Source organism: Triticum urartu, chromosome 4, assembly GCF_003073215.2.
Source record: "Triticum urartu cultivar G1812 chromosome 4, Tu2.1, whole genome shotgun sequence".
Lineage (NCBI taxonomy): Eukaryota > Viridiplantae > Streptophyta > Magnoliopsida > Poales > Poaceae > Triticum > Triticum urartu.
This window is the reverse complement of record NC_053025.1, coordinates 172,012,208-172,031,216: the sequence shown is the minus strand read 5'-3', so window position 1 is coordinate 172,031,216 and position 19,009 is coordinate 172,012,208.

Here is a 19,009-nt window from a genome sequence, read left to right as displayed (position 1 = left end):
CCAGAGATACCAGAGAAGTATGATGGGAGACTGAACCCGTCAGAGTTCTTTAGCATCTACACCATCGCCATTCAAATGTCGGGGGAAGAGATGAGAAGGTTTTTGCCAACTACTTCCCTTTGGCACTCAAGCTGAACATGAGGTCTTAGCTGATGCACCTGCCAGAGAATTCCATATCGACTTGGGCTGACCTATGTCATGAGTTCATTGGTGCCTTCCCGGGCGGCCGTCAAAAACCTGGGCGGCCCAGCGATTTGCAGCTTCTCCCGCAGAAGGAAGGAGAGACCCTCCGGAAGTACATGCAGAGGTTTAGTCGAGTCCACGGAAATATTCCAGATATCCACCCGGCAGCTGTGATAGATGCGTTCCAATCCAGCGTGTGCAACCATTGGATACGTTCCAAGATGATCGTTCGGTTGCCCAACACTGTGAAGGAGCTTTACACCTTGGTGGACAAGTGTGCTCGGGTGGAGGAGGGGAGGAAACTCCCTAGAGAAGAAGATGGCGTCGACATCGACTCAGAGGATGGCGACCAGGCCACCAGTCAGAAGAAGAACAAGAAGCGCAACAAGAGGTTGAAGGATAAGGAAGTAAGGACCGTTGAGGGATCGGGCACACCGAGTACTTGCAAGAAGGTTAAGGTTGAAGCCCCCGGTAAGGAAGTTGCCGCGTGCACTAACTACCGGGAGGCTGCGGCTGCCGAGAAGGCTGGGAAAGGTGACAGGCCATACTGCCAGATTCATCGGACCAAGGGCCACGATCTCTAGGAGTGCCATCAAGTTGAACAGCTCGTCAAGAAGCAAAGGGCTGAGTAGGAGAAGCATGATAAGGATAAAGGTCAGAATGGCGCTGGCGGGAAGGGCCGAGACGGCGAAGCAAGTCGCCCCGGCAAGGCTCCTCGGAATCAAGGAAAACCCGCCAGAGGTCGTGAGAAGGAAGATTGCAATGATGAAAGTGATGGAGGAGATGAAGAAGAAACCAGCGAGCAGGAATTCTAGAAGGCCACTGATGCCCTATGGATTGACGAGGGTGCATCTTTGCACTCTTCTCACCGCCACCTTAAACGGTGGGTGCGTGAAGTTAACGCCGTGGAGCCAGCGGCAGACTCTCAGAAGCCGCTCAAGTCGTCATGCACGCCCATCATCTTTGACGAAGAGGACCACCCTGACCGCACCACTGCGGTAGGGTGCTTGCCGTTGTTGGTCTCACCGACAATCCGCAACCACAAGGTGGCAAAGATGTTGGTTGACGGTGGGGCCGGGTTGAATCTGATTTCCCAAAGGTCATCAACAAACTCTAGATAGCAGAGGAAGAGCTCAAGGTCACATGCACGTTTCAAGGAATCAACCCCGGCAGGAGTCATCCTAAGGGAAAGATCACATTGCAGGTGACATTTGGGGGAGAGTTGAATTACCGTACGGAGAAGGTTGTGTTTGATGTGGTCAACCTCCCTTGCCGTACAATGGGATCCTTGGACGCCCAGCTCTGGCCAAATTCATGGCGGCATCCCACTATGCCTACAACACCTTGAAGATGTCAGGGCCGGTGGGCATTATTTCCATTCCGTCAGACAAGAAGGACGCAATCATTTGCATGGACAAGATGTACCGGGACGTAGTCGCGGTAGAGGCCGCTGAAGCCACAGTTCCCCCAAGGAAAGCAATGGGCAAAAGAAGGCTAGCAGGGACTCGAACAAGGAATCCGGGAAGTGTACCTCTTCGGAGTATGTTGCGCCTGTTCTTGACTTGCCGGAGAGTTCCAATAGCAAGAGATCCAAGGCTGCTGCACCCCATGTGAAAAAGGTCCCAACGGGGCTGGCTGGCGTTGATGATACTTTCACTATTAGTGCTACCCTTGACGACAAATAGGAAAGCGCGCTCATTGCCTTCCTATGGGCAAATATCGATGTTTTTGCCTCGCAACCATCTGATATCCCCGGTGTTCCCAGGGAGGTAATCAAGCACCACCTTACTATCTGCCCACATGCCTGACCCGTCAAGTAGAAGGTCCGAAAGCAATCCTTGGAGCGACAACAGTTCATTGTCGAGGAAATCAAGAAACTTGAGGCAGTTGGTTTGGTCAGAGGAGTACTACATCCAACGTGGTTAGCAAACCCAGTGGTCGTGCGCAAGGCTAATTGGAAATGGAGGCTTTGCATAGATTTCACGGATCTGAACAAGGCATGCCCGAAGGACCCATTTCCCTTGCCGCGCATCGACCAGATTGTGGATTCCACTTCCGCGTGTGATTTTCTCTCCTTTCTGGATGCATACTCTGGATATCACCAAATCTTTATGTCCAAGGAAGACGAAAAGAAGACCTCATTCATCACCCCATGTGGCACATACTGCTTTGCGCAAATGCCTTTCAATTTGAAGAGTGCCAGATCCACTTTTGCAACAGCAATCTAGATTGGTTTTGAATCACAATTGCACAGGAACATGGAAGCTTACATGGATGATATTGAGGTCAAAACCAAGGATAGATCGACCCTCATCCAGGACTTAGAAGAGACGTTTGCTAATCTGCGCAAGATCAACCTGAAGCTGAACCTGGAGAAGTGTGTACTTGGCGTTCCAACCGGCAAGCTACTTGGTTTCTTTGTATCCCATCACGGCATAGAGGCCAACCCCGATAAGATCAAGGCTATTGAGCAGATTCAGGCAACTAAGATGGTTAAGGATGTGAGGCATTTGACAGGGTGCATTGTCGCGCGTAGCAGATTCATCTCTAGGGCTGTCGATCGCACCTTGCCATTCTTCAAAATCTTGAAGAAGGCAGGACCCATGAAGTGGACTCCGGAAGAAGACGCAGCACTGCAAGATTTGAAGACCTACTTGTCTTCTGTGCCAACCTTGGTTTCTCCCAAACCACAAGAGCCATTACCGCTATACCTGGCAGCAACTAATAAAGTGGTTAGTGCAACACTAGTGGCGCAGTGGGAAGTCGAAGAGGTAGCAGCCTCAGCCAGTGTCCCTTCCGGGGGAGAGAGTGAGCACAGCCCGACAAGGCCAGACATGGATCAAGATAGAGGAGAGCACGGCAGCGGAGGCAACCCCAAGGATGCGGCAAAGAAGAAAGTGGTGCAACGCCCAGTATACTTCGTCAGCTCCTTATTGCAGGGGGCTAGATCCAGGTACTCTGGTGTGCAAAAGTTGATTTTTGGCCTTGTCATGGCCTCAAGGAAACTGCGCCACTACTTCCAAGCCCACGAGATCACGGTTGTCACCCGCTTCCCTTTGCAAAGGAGACTCCGAAACCCTGAGGTTATCGGTAGAATAGTGGAGTGGGCATTGGAGTTATCCAGCTTTGGCCTGAAGTTTGAAAGCACATCAACAATTCAGAGTAGAGCATTGGGAGAGTTTATTGCAGAATGGACGCCAACCCCTGATGAAGAGGTACTAGAGACAGTTAATCCCGACAAGGAAGCACCCCAAGAATGGACCATGCATTTTGATGGTTCCTTCTCCGTACAAGGTGCAGGGGCTGGCGTGCTTCTCATTGCTCCCACTGGAGAGCACTTAAAGTATGTCGTACAGATGCATTTTCCCCAGGAGGAGGCGAACAACAATACTACAGAGTATGAAGGTGATGTAGGGTGGAACCCTATACGGCCGAACTTTCACGAAAGGAGCGGATCATGCGATGAACACGAAGAACACGAGGGGAAACACGAGAGAATCACTCAAACCAACAAGAACGATCACACATATGCTAGATCCTCGAAACACAAAGAGATACAAGATCCGAATCCAACAAAGGATGATACATACGGTAACCGGTTCTTCTCTGTGAGGAGGTCTTGATGCCTTCCCGTTAGGGGTCTTGAATCCAAGATGGATCTTCTCCGAAGAGGTGTCAGTCCCTCGCGATGGAGTAGATCTGGATGGATGAGCAAAGCTCAATCTCACATATGAGCTAACACAATGCTAACCCTAACTAGGAGGAGAGGACTATTTATAGTCTTAGTGCAAATGAGGGCGAAGTGAAGGGGTGCATGGGCCTCGGGCCCGAAACTGTGCGCGGACAGGTACCGGACGTCTGGTGGATTACAGTCGTTCGGTGGCTCGTGGGCGTCCGGTAGCTTCCGGACTTCCGCTAGTTCTGGCTCGATTGAGGTGGCACCGGATTTTTAGAGATGGTCGGTCGTCCGATCACCGGTCGTCCGGTTGCGTCGGACGTCCGCTGATTAGGCTTGGGTGCGGGGGCGCTGGTCGTTCGGTCCTGGCCGGACATCCGCTTGCTGTAGCTCGCATTGGTCATGGCTTGGATAGGCTGGGGCTTCAGGTGTCGGACGTCCGGTGTCGGCCGATCGTCCGGTGGCTGGAGCTTCAGTGGCAGCTCTTCTTCTTGGCACTTGGTGTCCTAGCCGTCTTGTCCGTTGGATGTAGCTGCTCCTTGGCTTTCCTCCAAGTACCTGATTATGCATAGTGTTTCCGCTTGAGGTAGAAGCCATGTCTCATATATAGAAAGTCGTAGTTTGGAGAGGAGTGAGTTCACCTTATCTTCGATAGCCTTTGCTCGGGCTCTTGTCATTGGTCCAAGTGGTGTCGTAGGAGATGTAGGTAGGTCCATGGGGATGACCTTGGGTTGCTCCGCATCATCTCCCCCCTTGGGAAAGATCCGACCTCAGATCGAAATCTTCATCACCATGGTAGGGCGAGAGATCCTTGACGTTGAAGACGTCGCTCATGTTGTACTTGTCGCGCGGGAGGTTGATCTTGTAAGCGTTGTTGTTGTAGCGTGCTAGCACCTTGAAGGGTCCATTGGCTCATGGTAGAAGCTTGGACTTGCGTTCATTGGGGAAGCGTTCCTTGCGAAGGTGTAGCCACAAGAGATCTCCAATGATGAATATCATGGGTTGCTTGTTGACAACCTCGAAGGGAGACTTGCCAGTAGTTGAGTGTCTTGCGCGGTTGGAGGCGTACTCGGCGATCGGTAGGCACTCTTCCCACTCCTTGATGTTCCTCTTGATCTACACGCGTAGGAGGGTGGAGAGTGTTCGGTTCGTCACTTCCGTTTGGCCGTCGGTTTGTGGATGGTATGCCGTGGAGAATAGTAGCTTGATTCCGAGCTTGGCGCATAAGATCTTCCAAAAGTAACTCAAGAACTTGACGTCGCGGTCCGAGACAATCGTCTTTGGCACTCCATGTAGGCGTAAGATTTCCCTACAAAAGAGATTTGCAACATGTGAAGCATCGTCTATCTTTTTGCAAGGAATGAAATGAGCCATTTTTGAGAATCAGTCCACAACAACAAACACGGAATCCTTTCCATTTATAGTCCTAGGCAAACCAAGTACAAAATCCATGCTAATATCTTCCCATGGGTGATATGGAATTGGAAGGGGCGTATATAGACCATGAGATTGAGCTTTGGACTTAGCATTGTGACATGTCGAACATCGGTTGGTGAAACGGTTGGCTTCGCGGAACATCTTGGGCCAAAATAGTTCTTGGAGAGCGTAGCAAAAGTCTTGTCGCGTCCAAAATGTCACATTAGTCCTCCATGAGATTCTTGCAAAAGCAACAAACGAAGAGAAGACTCGGGGATGCATGTTATCTCTCATAAGATAACCATCTTTGATGTAATAGTGTTCCCAAGATGTATGCTTCAAACATTTGGCATAAGGAATAACAAAAGTAGGATCATGCACATACAAGTCTTTTATGTGCTCAAAGCCTATGACATTCAATTCAAATTGAGTAACAAGCATGCATATATGGGAAAGCGCATCCGCCACAACATTTTCCTTTCCTTTGATATACTTGATGACATAAGGAAATGACTCAAGGAATTCACTCCATTTAGCATGACGTTTGTTCAACTTAGTTTGACCCTTAAGATATTTAAGTGTTTCATGGTCGGTATGGATGACAAATTCCTGAGGGCGAAGGTAATGTTCCCATTCATGCAAAACTCGCACTAAAGGATATAGCTCTTTGTCATAGATGGGGTAATTGAGTTGCGCTCCAGAAAGAGTCTCACCAAAGTAAGCTATGGGGCGCTTCTCTTGCGTTAACACACCTCCTATGCCATTATCACTAGCATCGCAATGAATTTCAAAAGGTTTGTCAAAGTTGGGTAATGCAAGCAAGAGAGCATGAGTAAGAAAAAAATTAAGCTCATTGAATGCGCTATCTTGAGACGGTCCCCAAACAAAGGGTGCATTCTTCTTACTCAAAGCATGCAAAGGTGAAGCAATGGTGCTAAAATCCTTCACAAATCTACGGTAGAAACCGGCTAGAGCAAGGAAGCTACGCACTTGTTGCAAGTTGGTTGGTTGGGGCCAAGTTTTAATAGGATTGATCTTAGATTCATCAACACGAACACCCATGGAAGACACAACGAAACCCAAGAAAACGAGCTTGTCAATGCCGAAAAGGCATTTGTCCATATCTATACCTACTATTAAAGGGAATAGGTATTCTTGGTTTGGTTTAGTCCTTTACTATTAAACAGAATATGTATTCTTGGTTTGGTTTAGTCCTTTACGTTTGGTTTACACACGTTAAGTGATCTGGGCCAGTTACTTGTATGTTGATGGGCCTTTTATGGGCTTTCGTAGAGAGACCGCGAAAAATAATTGGGTCAAAATAAATCAACATTGTGGGAATTGAACACAAGACCTCCTGTCTATCTCTTAGATGTAACAACCAAAGACTTATGCACCTTTCATATTTACTAATCCCAACTCACTCTAAATATACGAGTGGCAGTCATCATGTTTATTTATTTATTTTTTGCGAGAAAAGGAGTTGATATTAACATGGCCAAATTACTGAAAGGTCCATATAGAAAAGGAAATTACAACCAAGCCCCTCTGCAACCCGGCTACGCCGGCGCCGTGGACGAGCCGGTGACACACCGTTCGCCGCTGCTCGCTGACGCCTTGCATCGAAGCAGCCCTCGGGCAAAACGGGAAGTCTCCGATCAACGGTCCCTGAGGACCTACACCCATGGCCGTCGTCGTCGTTGCACTGCTCAACATCGCCTTCCTTCTCCAAATCTTCAACCGCCGGAATTGCCATCCCTCGATATCCGGCACGGGGGAACCATGCATGGCCTCTCCACCGAGCAACGAGCATGAAGAAAGGAGCTGGTCCACCGCGGAGCTCCACCGGAACTTCATCGTCGAAGGGGAGACCAACACCTGCAAAAAGCCGATCCACACGCACCGTCGCCACCATGACGCCACCAGCTGGCTCCCTAGGCACTCCTACACTATGTACACGCTGCAAATCGGGCCTCCCCCGTCCTCCCGCCGCCGGAGCATCCGGCGGAGGGTGAAGGAGCCGCTGATTCGGCAACGGCGAGGTGGAGAGCCCGGGGTTCGCACAAATCGCCCTTCGTTCCTGTAGATGGGGAAGGGTGAGGTCCAAGGCTCATGTTTAGGGAGAGCTAATTAAGAGAATGAGCTAACAAAGGAAGGATTGTGGGCTTAAATATAATATTTAAACGAATGTGGCTAATTAAAGAAAGGATTATGGGTAAATCGATGGAATAACTATTAGAAAATTGTGGTCTTAATAAATTCTACATGAAGGATTTGAGGTAAAAAGGTAGGATAATTAAAAGAAAGGATCTATAGGCCTTAATGTGTTGGGGCTACTAAATTACAAAAGTAAGGATTTGATTCCCGACTAAAACGGGTGAGGACTTCATGGTAATTAATGAAAGGATCATACTTGAATGCCATTAAAAAAGGATTGTATTTAAATGAAATCAGTGGGACATTATGCCTCGCAAAAAAATATGAACATGACTAAATTGCGACGTATTTTTTTATGTTCATTTTGTAGAAGGACGATGCTGCGTTGCAACATGTTCTTCATAATGAATCCGATGCAGTGGGACATTATGCTTGTGAAAAACATTAATTTTCCCCGTTGCAACGCACGGGCATATGTGCTAGTTAGCATAAATGTGCTCTTTTCTACAAGTTTGTAGCACGGTTGATGCGAAGCATCCTACGTTCATCCCCATGTACACTCCGACTACTCTCCAAGCCCCAAGAGAACATAAGACGAGACCTCAAGTATACGCCATTGGACACAAGGTGAAATCGCTCCTCTCCGAATCATCACTTCCCACATGTGAGACATGGCAACTACCTCAAACATATGTGCTATGCATGACCAGGAACCAAGAGGAAGCCCATGGAAAAGAGGGCGAGGACACCAAGCGCGAGGAGCAAGAGAAGGACCTGCTCGGAAGCTTCAGCCACCGAACGAGCGGACTACGCTGGACGTCCGACGCCTGGGCACTCATCCAGCAAGAAGGGCCAGCCAACGGAAGCTACAGCGACTGGACGTCCGACATGTACCGGACGTCCGACACACTCCAGCGATTGGACATCCGACCGTCTCCGGAAATCCGGCACGACCTCAACCGAGCCAAAATGCCGGACGTCCGACAAGTACCGGACGACCGGACCCTCGCGAGCCACCGGACGTCCGATACCTGTCGGACGACTAGCGCCTGTGTGTGCACAGACATCGGCCCGAGGCCCATGTATCCCCCACTTACCCCTTCGTGTCCCTAGACTATATATACTCCTCCACCTCCTCCTAGTTAGGGGTAGCAAAGTAGTAGCTCATTAGAGATAGAGCTTTTCTCATCCATTACATATCTATTCCACGAGAGAGACCGCGGCCCCTCTTCGGAGAAGATCCATTGGATTCAAGACCCCCTTTTGGGTGGCCCCCATCAAGACCTCCTTTGGAGAAGAACCGGTTACCGTGTATCGTCCGTTGTTGACTTTGGATCTTGTATCTCCTAAAGTGTTTCGAGGATCTAACACTTGTGTAATCATTCTTGTTGGTTTGAGTGTTCTCTTGTGTTTTCCACATGTCTTCCCTCGTTTCCCTCCTCGTGTTCTTTGTGTTCATCGCGGGATCCGCTCCTTTCATGAAATATCGGCCGATTAGGGTTCCTACCCTACATCATCTTGGTATCATGAGCCACGTTGATCACGATTTCGGAGCCTCCCCTCTTCGTTTTCTAGCTTAATTTTGTTGTGTTCTTCCCCAATTTCGAAAATCTCCACCAAAAATAGCCCCCAATATTTTTTGTGATTTGTTGGTTTGATGGAGTTTTGTTGGATTTGATCCATTGATTTGCTTGGTTTCAAGTGGATCTAGCATCTCACCTAGTTTCCCGATCTTTCAGGCACACAATCTCCTCATTTTTGACCCCAAAATCCCCATATTCCGCCGAAAATCACGTCCCGAAACTCGCATCTCGCGTTGACCCCAACCCCCAGATGACCGACGCTTTCCGGACGTCCGGAGCCCCTGGAACGACCGGACGTCCGACCTTTTCCGGATGAACGGAACCCCTAACCTGAGCCGAATTTACGGACTTCCGAGCCCGCCCGGACGTCCGGCCATCGGACATCCGACCTTGTCTGGACGTCCGTAACCTGTAGATATCACCTTCGGCTGATTTTTGTTTCGGCCATAACTAATTCATCCGGAGTCCGATTTTCGCGTTCTTTAGCTCGTTGGAAAGCTCTTGACATCCCCCTTCCCACAAAAATACCACCAACATCTTTTGACTCCATCAAATTTTGTGAACTTTGGCATCTTTGCCTAGGGCTTCCGCCACATCATCCGCTACACCACCACCGACTTCCGCAACCTAACCAATTTTGTTCCCCTTCGCATTAGTGGTTGCTTAAGTTGTGATTTGAGTCTCCTAAGGTGTCTAGTCTACTTAGGTACAGTTGCTTCTTCATCAACCACCACCACCACCATAACTTCCGCATAGGCTTTCCCACCGTACACTTCCGCCACCCCAACTTAACCCAATTTGTTTGTGTTGTGAGTTGTGTATCCTAAGGTGTTTCGGCTACTTAGGGACCGTGCTTCCAACTCCGGCACCTTGTATAGTCCACCACACTTCCCTCCATTTCCGCGATCCCATTGAGCTTCCGCAACACCACCACCGCATCCCGCTACCACCATTTGACATTTGAGATTTTGAGTTCGCAGTTTTTCCGTTTCCTAAGGTGTTTCGGCTACTTAGGGACGAGACTCCATGATCTTGGTATCTCCATCAAGATCATTGCCACTCATCATCGCCAAGAACGGTAACCTCCATATCATCATGGTATCGTGGAATCCCTCCATTGTATATTCCCTTGCGATTGCATTAATAACCCCTAGCCCATTTTGTGTCACTTGTCTATCGAGACTAGCCTTTTGAGTATTGCTAGCAACTTTACTTGTGCACATTAGTGATCCGCCCATACATTGCATACATAGCATACCATATCGGTATCTTCTTGTTATCATATCATCCTTTGTGCCACAAGTTTGTTCCCGCATATATACAATTTCTATCTTGGTTTGTGCATTGTGCCAAAGTGGCCATAAAAAAGAATAAGATTTTAGGCAAAGTAAAAGAGAGAGCAAAGAATCTTGTAAGCAAGTGCAATAGCATCATATCACATTTCATATAAGATTGTCATATCCGATCATCTTGGATCATACCACCGGAACATCATACATATATAGCATACTTGGGATAGAAAGTCGATACATTTTGCATCTTATAGGTTGTGCACAAGTGTCGTATCCACCTATAGAGCAATCGTGCTAGCGTCTCTCTTGAGTTGTGCAACACGAGCGTTTTCTGTGGATTCCACATTTTGTGCTCATTCCTTGGTTGCACGACCCCATTTTATCTATCTGTGTGTGTGTTTCCATGTACCACACATTGCTATTGGTCTACTTGTTTCACTTGCAAATTTGTGAATATCTTTCAACATTATTGACTCTTGCTAACATTTTGCATTAAATTTTTGTGCCACTATCCTCACCGAGCTCCACCATAAGCCTTATTTGTGTAGGTGTGAGAAACCGACAAGAATTGGTACCAATTGTGCTATTTCCTTGTTACATCATTGAGTGATCATTGATCCATCTTCAACATCGGTCAACGTACATTTGGTATATTTCTTCTCCTTTCTCCACTCATATTTGCTCGAGTATTGTGATGGATAGGCAAGGCATTTCATCTCCGGTCTTTGACAACAACGACGGCGTGAACAACTACGTCGCCAAAGAGTCAATCTTCGATCTACAACGACAAATGCAAGGCGCACAATCAAGATTGAGAGAGCGCATCGAGAACCTCTCCATCGACATTCGTCACTCTGAAGCAAGGAAAAGGGACTACATCGACAACAAGCTTTCCGCACAAAAGGAGGAGCAAGATGCAAGGATGGAGGAGATTCGAACCTTGTTGATCAACCATTCTTCCACTTCATCATCCTCAAGGCGGCGACGCTCAAGTCACAAGTCTTCGGAGAGCAAAAATGATGCAAGCGCAAGTCGTCCACGTCCATGGCGATCACCATCGCGGTCGAGATCCACCTCGTCATGAAGGGCAAGTCACCTCCAAGCATCATGTGCACGACGACGGCGACGAATGCCATCGAGCTCAAACACGACAACGACACCATCATCATGAAGATACTCTACACGCGCCTACCTACAAGTCCCAACAAGCACTACTTCACGCCGAGGCAAAGCTTCATGAGCACAAGAGAAGACCGCGAGACAAGCACCACCAAGAGCACGCTACGGCTACTACCACCACCGCTTCGGCATCTTCACTAAGTGTTCTCAACACACCTTCGCCTTCGGACGTACGTCATCTTCGCCTACTTCCCATGAGTTCGCCTACATCAACATCTTCAAGTACAAGGCGACCACCTACGAGCGAGGGCGACACTTCCATCTTCGGAATCCCCTCAAGGAAGATGGTCGAGCATGGGAATTTCCCTTCGATCATGGAGATGAGCTACGAGGTGCCACATCATATGGGCCTCCAACAACAAGACGATGACAAGAAGGTCGAGCAAGGGCCATCCCCTTCGACCACGATGACGAGCATGAACCTCTTCAACAACATGCAGCCGGCGCCCATATTGGACTCATACTCCGAGTCAAGCTACGAGACTGCACATGAGACCTTATCTTTGGTCTTAGAGGAGAGTGATGATGTGCCATCTTCGGCCTTCATCCACGGCCACGACTATGACATGATTGAGCATGGAGACGTTTGCACCTACATCTCTCCGACACCCACATATCATGAGATGACCCAATTGCCATGTGAGGAGAGCCACCACCCCATGAGTGAGATGAGTGACTCCACCATATATGACATTGAGTGCATTTCCTATGAGAGGATGAGTGTGATCACCACTAGCCCCACACTCGAGAGCATGCCACACATTCTATGTGAGGTTGAGAGCCATTTGAGTGACTCCACCAACCATATGAGTGAGAGCATCCAATAGGGAGTGAGTGAGCCACAACACTTAGTGAGTGAGGTACTTGACACGGCATGTGAGGCCACTATGATTTCTAACGACTTAACCTCTACTCCGAGTGTGTTTTCTTCTTTGGTGCTAGGTCTCCTACATGATGATTCGCCTATCCTGGAGGATTCCATATCTCCAATGGAGACAACTATGGCCATGGTGGAAGAAGATGCACCCCCACATGGTTCCATCAAGATGAAGATGACCATGACTTGGTCTTCGACACCTCACCTACAACACATGAGAGATGCTCCAAATATAACATAGGTGATGGTGCTTCTCTTGTCCCACTAGTGGACTATCTCACCAATGATTGCTTGCATGATGTTGATCCACCTATTCCCATGCTTCATGCTAGTGCGAATTCTTCATGTCATGACTTACCAATCTATGATGAATATGATTATGAGTATGTTGATTTGCCTAGTTGTGATGCTATGATCCATAGGATATCATGTGAAAATTCTATTGGTCACATCATGTTTGATAATCCTTTGAACTTGTCATTGCTATGAGTGAGATCTCCCATACTGCATCATTTCAATCTCAACATAGTGACTATGCATGCCCCATTCAAATAAATCCCATTTGCACTCATGGCATAGATGACGAGATGATGGGCATTGGCTTTTGTTTTTCATGTGATGACATTGCCATGCTTCCTTTACATGATTTCAACAATTCATCTACTATGCCATGCCATAATCACAATTTACCAAATATGCTTTTTTGGATGTTGTCAATATTCTCCATGTGATGTTTCCACTAATGCTCATGAGGAGACCCCCATAGTTTGCTCATACATATTAGGATATTTTGATGCATTCCAAACTTTGCATGTTTGCCATGATTGCTTGCACCGTATGCATTCCATGAATAACAATGCTCTACATATTTCTTGTGATACATACACAATTTGAGTCTCCATTATGCTATACATAACAACAAACCTATCATGATGGATGACATGTTTCTATATAACGCATCTCATTTATTTGAGCATTGGATATTTTGTGCTAACCAACACAAGCACATGCGCATCATGATGGATGGCATGCACATCTACCATGCACACGCAATTTTCCCTTTGTCTTTGGTTTGCGCAGGAACTCACTGATACTCGTCAACCTCTCAATCCCAAGAGCTGATGAAACAAGCTCTTGAGAGCAAAGATGACTTGGGATGCTGTGAACTATCCTTCCCACCGCCCTCTTTGCGCAACGACTACGCGCATCTCTCTCACTTGGCTCTCACATGTCTATGGGCTATATACCGCTTGTCGCTTCATGCTCATTTTACCGTGTTCAATTTGCATGTTATGCTTACTTCTATGCCTTTGCCATGCAATTGTGACCCTTGCGTGCATCTACCCATGTTTCACCATTATGCTACTCCTATGTGTATTTGCATGCTTGGTGGAGATCCTTGTTGCTATTGCCATGTTTATCATGTGCCTCATGCTATTGATGCTATTTTGCTCATGTCCCCCTTTCATGCTTGTGTTATGTCATGTGACTTATTCATGCATACTATTTGCACCCATGACATGCTTGCTATGATTCCCTCTAGTATGTTGCATCTTCGCACTACTTGCTCACACCACTTGATTGCTATGATTGCTTGGTTTGTCACATCACCCGTGTTCCATTATTACTTGCTTTCTTGGGTTGATGACATATATGTTCATGCCTCTCACATGATATATTTTGTTCATTGTTGCTTGCCTCTAATTGCTGCATCTATGCTTATTGATCGTGGAGACTTGGACACTTTACTTGTGATGCATGCTTGCTTGATTGAGCCTATTGTATTTGGTTGTTCTCGCATCATATGCCTCCATACTATGAAATGCTCCCTTGTCCTTTTCTTATGATGAGCATGATGCATCCACTTGTTGGGTATTTTACCACATGAATGATAGGTTTTGCATCTCCGCTAACCTCATTTGTTTTTGCGAGTGTTTGTCATGTTCTTTTATTTTGAAGAATTCACAAGGCGATACCATCATGAGACAATTTGGTCATGTGAAGGCATACACGATGTGCAACACCAACATTTGCGAGAATCTCCTAAAGGTGAACCCCTTCCCTTTGAGCCATCCTCAAATATGCATATTGGGTGGGTCACTCTTTCATTGTTGTCTCCTTCTTGTTGTCTACATGATACATCTCGTGAACGGAGGAGCGACATGGGAGATTGACTCTATGGACCTTCAAGTTGAGGAGCGCTCGGACTTATTGGAAGCACCTTCGAACCTCCACTCATGCCACGACATCGAGCATTGGTACACCAACACCTCCATATTTGTTGATTGTGTTCACACATGTCATGCTCATTGGACATCTCACACTCATGACAAATTTGCATCTTATGCATGGATTGGCTCATATTATGATTGCCTTGTTGCATCTTGTCTTTCTATGTCATCCATGATATATGAGCTTGTGCATTTCCTTAGCAAATTTGTTGTGATATACCTTGATGGCATATTCATACATCATGATGTTATTGACTACCACCAATTGCATGATCACATCACATTGAGCATCCATTGCCATATTCATGCTATTGATAAACCATCTCTCCATGACATCATTTTGCGCCGAGGTTGCATTGATCATATTCACGACACATTCGTGTGCACAATGAATGCTTTTGCTCCCATGAATGCTTTACATCTCATTCCATATCATCTTGCTAAGCTTTCTGTGTTTTTTCACGAACAATATTGCCGAACGGACTCATTCTTACATGATGGACACTCTATGTGCACTCACCATTGTATTGCCGAGTGTCATTTGTGTTTGCTCTTTTTGCATGTATACCACTCCAGCGACACCTTGGAGCACTTGGATTGTGCCATGCCCTCAACTCCGTCCAACTGCAAGTCCATCCACGACAAGCGTTTCCATGGTGATGAGGATCACGATCCGAGGTTGGATCTTTCCCAAGGGGGGGAGATGATGTGGAGCATCCCACGTTCATCACCATGTACACTCTGACTACTCTCCAAACCCCAAGAGAACATAAGCCGAGACCTCAAGTATACGCCATTGGACACAAGGTGAACTCGGTACTCTCTGAATCGTCACTTCCCACATGTGAGACATGGCTACTACCTCAAACATGTGTGCTATGCATGACCAGGAACCAAGAGGAAGCCCATGGACAAGACGGCGAGGACACCAAGCGCGAGGAGCAAGAGAAGGAGCTGCTCAGAAGCTTCAGCCACCGGACGACCGGACGACGCCGGACGTCCGACGTCTGGGCACTCATCCAGCTAGAAGGGCCAGCCAATGGAAGCTACAGTGACCGGACGTCCGACGCCTGGGCACTCATCCAGCCAGAAGGGCCAGCCAACGGAAGCTACAGCGACCGGACGTCCGACACACTCCAGCGACCGGACACCCGACTGTCTCCGGAAATCCGGCACCACCTCAACCGAGCCAAAACACCAGACGTCCGACAAGTACTGTATGATCGGACCCTCGCGAGCCACCGAATGTCTGGTACCTGTCGGACGACCGGCGCTTGTCTGTGCACAGAGATCGGGCCCAAGGCCCATGTATCCCCCAAGTACCCCTTCATGTCCCTAGACTATATATACTCCTCCACCTCCTTCTCGTTAGGGGTAGCAAAGTGGTAGCTCATTAGAGATGTAGCTTTGCTCATCCATTATGGATCTACTCCACGAGAGAGACCGTGGCCCCTCTTGGGAGAAGATCCATTGGATTCAAGACCCCCTTTCGGGTGGCCCCCATCAAGACCTCCTTTGGAGAAGAACCGGTTACCGTGTATCATCCGTTGTTGACTTTGGATCATGTATCTCCTAACGTGTTTCGAGGATCTAGCACTTGTGTAATCATTCTTGTTGGTTTGAGTGTTCTCTTGTGTTTTCCACGTGTTTTCCCTCGTTTCCCTCCTCGTGTTCATCGCAGGATCCGCTCCTTTTGTGAAAGATTGGCCGATTAGGGCTCCTACCCTACATCAACGGTCCTAAGGTGGGTGACATAATCTTTGAGAGATTTGGTAAACACAAAAATATCATCAAAGTAGACCACAACAAATACACCAATATAGGGTCGAAAAACAAAATGCATAAGTCGCATGAAAGTACCGGGTGCTTTGGATAAACCCATTGGCATAACAAGTCATTCATATAAGCCAAATTTGGTCTTAAATGCGGTTTTCCATTCATCACCTTCTTGGATGCGTATTTGATAGTAGCCACTTTTAAGGTCAATCTTAGAGAAAATGGTGGCTCCGCTAAGTTCATCTAGCATATCATCTAGGCGTGGAATGGGGTAATGATAACGCACAGTAATAGAATTGATAGGACGGCAATCGGAACACATGTGATATGTACCATCTTTCTTGGGAACAAGGATTACCGGGACGGCATAAGGGCTCAAACTTTCTCGAGCGTGGCCGTTGTTGATGAGTTGTTGTACTTGCCGTTGGATTTCCTTAGTTTCCTCGGGGTTGACGCGATATGGAGCCTTGTTAGGAAGGGGTGCTCCGGGATGAGGTCAATTCGGTGCTCGATGCCTCATGGTGGAGGTAGATCCGGAGGTTGATAGAGGCAAAGGTGTCCCGTCTTTCGATGAGATGGTGGCTATCATTTTGGAGGAAGTCGACTTTGACGATCTGACTAAGAACGTGCAAAGACATCGCGCCTTAGCAATTGCTAAACCAACTCCGAGAGGTTATTGACCATGCTGGAGCACGATCAACCTGACCACGAAGGTCTGTTTCTTACAAGCAAACAAAGAACAAGCAAGAAACTAAGATTGCAATCTGGATATTGCGAATATAAGAGGAAAGCTTTATAGATCAATGTGGGGTTCTATGACACCTTTGTCTGGTCGTTGAACACAAACGAAGTACACGAAGTTGCAGCTATGGCGAACTTTAATCTAAACAAAACCCAAAGTCTAAACGATGCCCTAAGGGCTGTATATATGGAGGAGAGAGAGGGGGGAATTTCGTGGCCCTTGGAGGAGGGGTCCGAAACCAACCCTAACTCTTGTTTCCCCACACATACTGACTCTAAAAACAGCCTATAATAAAGTATTTAGAAATTACATGGGCCTGGCCCAAAAATAAGGTGACGCGGCACCTAGAATAGCCTCTGGACGAAATTTATGAAGTGGCATCTTGTATATTCCGTCCAAGGCTTCATGCACTCATTATGGTGGCTTCAAAGTCCTGGAATCAACACTTGTAACTCCATTCTTGTTCCCCTTGCGAATGCCATCATCTCCATGCTTGATCTTGCTCCAATGATCATCCTTCTTGTCCAAGCTAGGCCCTTCATTTGTAAGCAATACAAATGTATCAAATTTAGGCAGCATCATATTCTCACGAACATTAGAATCATTACCAAGAAACGAAAGTACCTGGTAATTTAATTGGCATGCGTGAGCTCTAGTAATTGGTCATGTATATGTATAAGTAGGGGCTGTGGGTGTAACTTTGTTAGTGATGTCCTCATCATCCTTCCCTTCTTGAATTGAAGTCATCCTTGATGGAAGCTCATCTTCCTCACCCAAGTAAGGCTTCAAATCTACAATGTTAAAAGTGGGACTAACCCCAAAATCTGCAGGCAACTCAAGTTTATATGCATTATCATTTATTTTTTCTAACACCTTAAAAGGACCATCAGCACATGGCATTAGCTTTAACTGGCGCAAATTAGGAAACCTATCCTTACGCAAATGCAACCAAACAAGATCTCCAAGTGCAAAGACAACACGTTTTCTACCCTTATCTCCAACAAGTTTATATTTAGCATTCATGCGCTCAATATTTTCCTTAATTAACTCATGCATTTTTAAGATCAATTCAGCACGTTGTTTAGCATCAAAATTAACCTTCTCCGAAGATGGAAGAGGCAACAAATCAATAGGTGCATGAGGTAGGAAACCATACACAATTTCAAAAGGCAACATGTTAGTAGTAGAATGCAATGAACGATTATAAGCAAATTCAATATGAGGCAAGCATTCTTCCCACATTTTCTTATTATTCTTCAAAACAACCCTAAGCATAGTAGACAAAGTTTAGTCCCCAACTTAGCCCATAAACATCTCCAAAAATGGCTAAGAAATTTAGTATCACGATCTGAAACAATAGTATTTGGCACACCCTGCAAGCGAATAATTTCACAAAAGAACAAATCAGCAACATTAACAACATCATCGCTTTTATGACATGGTATAAAGTGTGCCATTTTCGAGAATCTATCCACGACAACAAATATGATATCCCTCCCCTTCTTTGTTCGAGGTAAACCTAAAACAAAGTCCATATATGTATCCTCCGAAGGAACACTAGGTACAGGCAAAGGCATATATAAACCATAAGGATTGAGTCGTGACTTAGCTTTTTGACATGTAGTGCAGCGAGCAACAAAACGCTCAACATCCCATCTCATCTTTGGCGAAAAGAAATGTGTAGCAAGTACATCCTCTGTCTTCTTCACACCAAAGTGTCCCATTAATCCTCCTCCATGCGCCTCCTGCAACAACAAAAGACGAACGGAGCTAGCTAGAATGCATAGCTTGTTAGCACGGAACACAAATCCATCATTAACGACAAACTTGTTCCACATTCTTCCATCTTTACAATTCTGCATTACATCTTTAAAATTAGCATCATGCACATATTGGT